Here is a 6,000-nt window from a genome sequence, read left to right as displayed (position 1 = left end):
CAGGCCAACTCCAGTGGCCTCAGCATCGAACCAGCAGTGGTGGCTGAGAGTTGCAAATCAAGACTAAAACAGCCCAGGTTTTGTGTACCAGGAATGCTTGGAAACTGTATTATTTAGTCTTCTACAATGGCTGCTTCTTTTCTGGAGGATGAGGAAAAGCATCTTGTAGAGCCCCAGTGATGTGTTGCACCTCATGCTGGACCTGGGTTTTCCAGCATCACTCAGAAGTCAAAACAGGGAAAAAAAAAAAAAAAAAGAGCCAAATCCTCCTACAGAAAGCAAGAGCTGAGCCAAATCAGCCTCCAAGTAAGCTCCACCAGGGCTGCTGCCACCCTCCATTCATCAGGAACAATGAGTGCAGGCATTGAAATTCCACACTGCTTTGATAAACGGAGTGCTGCTTTTTTAGTATGTCACATTTAGGCAAGAGAACAGATTCTGGCTGTAAAAAAAAGTACCCTTGGAACCTGCTTTTATAGTTCTTACTTGAAATATTTCTCAACAGTCCTCTCATCACATGCATTTAAACAACTGCAGCCTCAGGGGTGTAATAACCGATAGCAAATCCACTGACTTTTCCAGGGCAGAAATGCAAGTCCTACATGCAGGTCACAATTTAATGAGTTCACAGACAACAAACCAGAGGGGAATCAATGCTAATTACGACAGGGAATCCCAGTGTCTCCATTGCATCTGTAGTGTCACTCACCTGCAGCCACCAACTGCTCACATATTGATTTTAAGGTTAGCATCAGGCATAACACCTTGATGTGAAGCGTGTCCCTCTGCCCTCAGATTTGCACTGACAGGGATCAAACAGCCAGTAATTGGTAGGGGGGGAAACATCCCATACTCCCCAGGCACAACTGGAACAAAGGAAATCCCAGATTCATGAATATTTAGCAAGTTTCCACACTCCTATGCATGACAGATGTATTTTGGTTTTAAAAGAATGTCAAAACCATTCACTGCAGTTCCCTTGTGAGATTAGAGTGGCCCCTTTTCTGGGAGCAGTTGGTTTTGTGGCTTCATCCTGCATCTTCCTGCGGATTGGTTTAGGGCTGGAATTCTATTAACTGGAACTTTTTCGGGGAGGAAAGTGGCATCCGTTCGGACATTTTTATTTTCAATTTTCATTTCAATTACATTTATATTTGGGCTTTGAGGTTGTTTACAGCTGAAATATATCTGCCAGAGTTCAAGTATTTCCTAGTCATTGCTCACATTAGTTCTTTGAAAGGCTTGTCAAGACAAAAGGAATCACACAGAAACAAAAGTGTCACCTGAGGAGGATGTGTCAGCAGCAGGTTAGGCCAGGGGAGAGCCCTGCTGGCATCCTGAGCAGCCTGCCAGCTGGGGGCTGGCACAAAGCACTGCCCTGGGCTTCAGCCAGGGACAGAGCTGGGGACATGTGAGCTTGGTGTGCCCAGCTGGCTGGGACCCCTCACGGGGCCGGAGCAGCCACAGCCACCTCCCTGTGGCTTTACCCATCCCTTGGGAATACAGGGCTGGCTGCAGTGGTCAGGAGAGCTGGGCAAGGTGCAGAGGGGTACATAAAATGCTCTATCAGTGAATTTAATGCCTGGTGATAAAACACTTTATCCATTCCCAAGGATGGTGCTTGAACAGATGCTGTTAGTGGTTGTATTTCAAAAGTCAATGGGGCTAAATAAATCTAAAATTTACTTCTACTAAAAGTGTTATGAGGCCAAGGTCTTTTTATTCTTTAGGTGTTCAATTAAGCAAAAATCCAGAGATCTGCTGGAGAATTTAAGACTGCCATGAACAGGAAAGCTTTTTAGTTAAGCTTTCATCTCTTCATGTGAAGAACTAAATTGATGATTTTTAAATAATTTACATCCCAGAAGTAGTGTTTAAAAAATGTCCCAAATGGAGCTAAAAGCATCGTAAATATAATTTCCTGTCAGATTATATGAAATACCCTGATAAATGAACAGCTCTTAAAAGGACACTAACAGTGGACTTGGAAGGTCTGACTCCAGCTTTCTGAAAATGCCAGCTCTGAGCAGCTGCCGTTTGACTTCAGCTCTGCGTGCCCTGAGCAAGCCATGAGATACAGAAGTATGAGTGTGCACTTTTTCCTTTCTCTGATTTATTACATCAATGCTTATGTTTTGAAGAGCCTTATCCAACTAAGAAAAAAAGGGAAACTAGTCATCAACCCAGAACTTGGGGAAGGGGAGAGAGACATGACTGTTTATCTGCTCAATAAGGATCCTTTTGAACGCATCACCAGCTGCCAACAAATGCAAATGTCTTTTATTTTCCTTTCAGTGGGAGGGGAGGAGAGAGAGGAGGGAGTCTGTGTTAGCTCTGCTGTTACACTGCTGAATTAAGACAGCCACCTACCCATCATCTACTTCCAAATCCCTCTTGATTTTCACACACATCTGACATTTCACAGCCTTCTGTTGCCCATCCTGTTTAAATATTAATGCATCCAAAGGTTCAGATGACTGCAGCCATCCAGAACAGAGAATCAGAAATTAAAAGCAAACAGGCAGAACAAAGCCCGGTAACGAGTGCGTGGTTCTGAACTTGCTGGGAAGGCTGAGATGAGCATACAGTCAGCTTGAGCTGTGAGTCATCCTTTCTTGTTATTAATGCAGTATTTATCAGCACTCACTCCTTTCCTCATGATTTCTGCCAGCTCTGTTTTCACACCACGTTCATCACCACAGCCTTCCTCTGCCCAGCAGGCCCAGCTCGTGTTCTCAGGCTCTGTCCATGTCCTGTACTCCCATTGTGTCAGCAGCCTCTTTCCTGGGTGCTGTACTTCTTTTGCAATTGTTTCTGTTTCTATGTGATGGGGCAGCAGTGGTGAAACAAAAAGTGACAGGCTACACTGAGTGTTGTTATGACGCCGTCATTTCCATTCTCAAGCAGATGGAGCCGGCACAAGCTGAGCGCAGCTCTTCGGGCACACTAAATGGCTTCAGCACCATGGCTGACCTGACCTCTGAGCCCAAGACGTGGCACTGCCCTTCGGAGCACTTGTCCCACTACTGCCACTGGCCGTCGGTCAGAGGCCGGGGTACCGCTGGACAGGGTTTGTGCATCTCTGCTCAGGAGCCCTGTCAGCACTGGAGCTGCTGCTCTCTGCACGTCCTGGCAACTTGCATTGTCCTGTGCACAAGGAATCACTGTGGGCTCTTCCTCCAGCCTCCAGACCACCAGCACTGAATCTGCATGAAGAACATGACCTGTCCCCATCCCCACATGGACAGAGACAGCAAGGCCTGAGGAGCACACGAGATGTCCAACGGGGACATCCTGCAAACCATCACAGGAGCTGAGAACAGACACCAAACACTTCTATGACACCAGTCCCACCTTCCATACTGACATGCCAGCCATGGAGAGAGAAAGGTAGAACCCTTAGAAGAAAAAGGCCATGCTCAGGAAAGAGAAGATGCCAAAGGCAGACGTTATGGGAAATGCTCAATGCTTCCTTCCATTCAGCCTGAAAGTCAGAAATTATAACAGCTGAACCCTAAGGAGAGGAGGATGAAAGGGCTTCGCTCCTGGGCATGTGACACTGCTCCCCTTTGTGGTACCAGATGCGGGGAAAGAGGAGAGAAGAAAAGCAAATCTGGAGCTGAAAGGCTCTTTTTTTCTCCCTTTTTAAAAGAAAGAACAAAATTAAAACGATCCTGAAAGAACAACTCTTTCTTTCAAAGACATTAGTTTGGGAAGCTGGCTGTAAAAGGGTACATTTTTGAAATGTGGCTGCAGTTACCAAGCAACCTGCTCTGCTGGCAGCAGCGCGTCCGAATTCGGGGGAGGCAGAGCCCATGGCTCTGCCCTCCCAGGACAGCGAGTGCAAGCCTGGACAGCTGGCACACCACGGTGTGTGGAGCCAGGACCCTCCACCCAGAGTGGCCTCCAGAGCTAGCTGGGCCTTTGGAAGAAGTGAGGATGGGAAAACAATTGAGACATTGCACTGACAGAGGATGGAGGAACAAGGAGAAGAGGAAAATCTGAAATCAGCCCAGTAGATGCAGCAGAAGAGCTCTGGGTTTATGTGGGTGCAACTATAAACCTAATTTGATGTATATTACTAAAACTAAGGCAAACAGCAAACAAAATTCTCAATTAACCTTCACTGTTCTCATATGCCTTGGACACACTGCAGTGCTTTGCAGGATTTTCTATAGCCCAGGGATATAACAGTGGAAAGAAGAAAACAGATGCCCTGGGACCCAACCTTTCCAGGCTGAAAAACCCCAACTCTGCCTGGGTCCAGAGCTTCACCAGGGCTTTCATTCTATTAACTCCACACAAGGATATCATTACACTTTTCTAATCATGAGCTGTTTTGTTACATCCATTACTGTTCTAAATGGGAATTAGGCACAACATGCACTTAATTTAGGTTATGAGTTCAGCTGAAAAAAAATCTAAGCGTATATCCAAGACAAAGAGCTGAGATGTTTTATTTGGTGAAGAGAACTAGCCCCAAACACAACCTCACACTGTCCCAAATGTCTCCTGGTAGCCTCTGCCCCCAAAATGTCCTGAGCTGCTTGGTGCTGAGGGCTGCGTTCAAACCTCTTGGCTCAAAGCATTAACAGAAAGACTATGGTTAAATGTTGTTTGAGACACCTGAGGATGCTAATAGTGAAGATGGGAGCACCTCCCAGGACCTCTTTCTACCCTTTTGAGCCACCCTCCACCATCACCTGAGCCAGCAGCAGCACATGAGCCCCTGTGCTGCAGTGTCACTTGCAGTGTCACTTGCACAGAGCACACGGCACTGCCACTGTAGTATCTGCCTTTACTCCAACAGCCAAAGCAAACTCTGAGACATGTCTTGGAGTGTAAGATCCCTCACTGATCTGCACAATCTTCAACAAATGTTCTGTGCCTGGCACTTGGCATATTTATAGGGTGCTCTGAGAGCGTGCAAAGGTTTGTCAATAATCATATTAGACTTCACCGTTTTCCCTACGTTACACCTAACATGGTGTGTATGTTGTAAACACAGTCATTGTAAAAAGAGAGGGATGTCACTAAACAGCTGGTTTGCTCAGTTCTTTCATAAAATAGCTGAAAATTGTAGGTAGGCATTACATGGAATGCCTAATCCCTGAGTATTTAGGATTATTATATGATAAGGGCAAGAAGACCATGTGCTACATTACATTTCTTTATGAAACCGCACAGTCTTTTTGATATTTCTTTTTGAAACAGCACTGGCAAAACCTGTCACTTTTCTGAACTGATCCTTACTGTTACAATTGAGACTATTTTCTGAAGTGACTGAAAGTTTGAGTCATTTAGCACAAGAACTGCTCCCACAACAGGATTCTGAAAGTAATGCCACTCATTCCAAATTTCTTTGCTGTATTTTGTGCAACAACCATGCAGAACCATCAAGCAGAGAAAGAAAGTGCCCAGGACTTTACTGAGACACAGACTGCCTCCAGCTGCCACTTCTCCCATCAGTGACTGATTTCACAACATGACCATAATGCACATAGGCTTTTTTCCCTATGTTTTGCCCCTTTTCTCTTAGTATTATAAGGTATCATTGTTCCATTTCTGCACCCTGGTCAGAACACCCTTTGGATTTACAGTCTGACCCACCTCCCTCTTAATTTAGTAGGAGCTGCAGTGGACACTCAGATGGTCTTGTCAAGGTACAACTTCTCTGCGGACAATGGAGTAACACAGGTGAGAAAACAGTGAGAGTAAATAATGAGAATAATTTCCTATAGGTCTGACCCTGAAAACATTTGAAACAATCTCACACATCCCTCTCCATTATCAACACCACTCATGCCTCTTCTAATACGCTGCATCACATTTCCACCTTGTCCATCCCAGCTGTGGGTGTTGCCGGCAGTCCCCCCTTCGCGGGCCCGGGGTGCTGGCACCGGGGTGGTGGCACAGGGGTGGTGGCACTGGGGTGGTGGCACCGGGGCTGCTGCTGGCAGCTGCTGAAGGCACAACATTCACCGTCACCACATAGCTTCA

The sequence above is a fragment of the Motacilla alba genome, chromosome 19, assembly GCF_015832195.1.
Source record: "Motacilla alba alba isolate MOTALB_02 chromosome 19, Motacilla_alba_V1.0_pri, whole genome shotgun sequence".
Lineage (NCBI taxonomy): Eukaryota > Metazoa > Chordata > Aves > Passeriformes > Motacillidae > Motacilla > Motacilla alba.
This window is presented reverse-complemented; position numbering follows the sequence as displayed.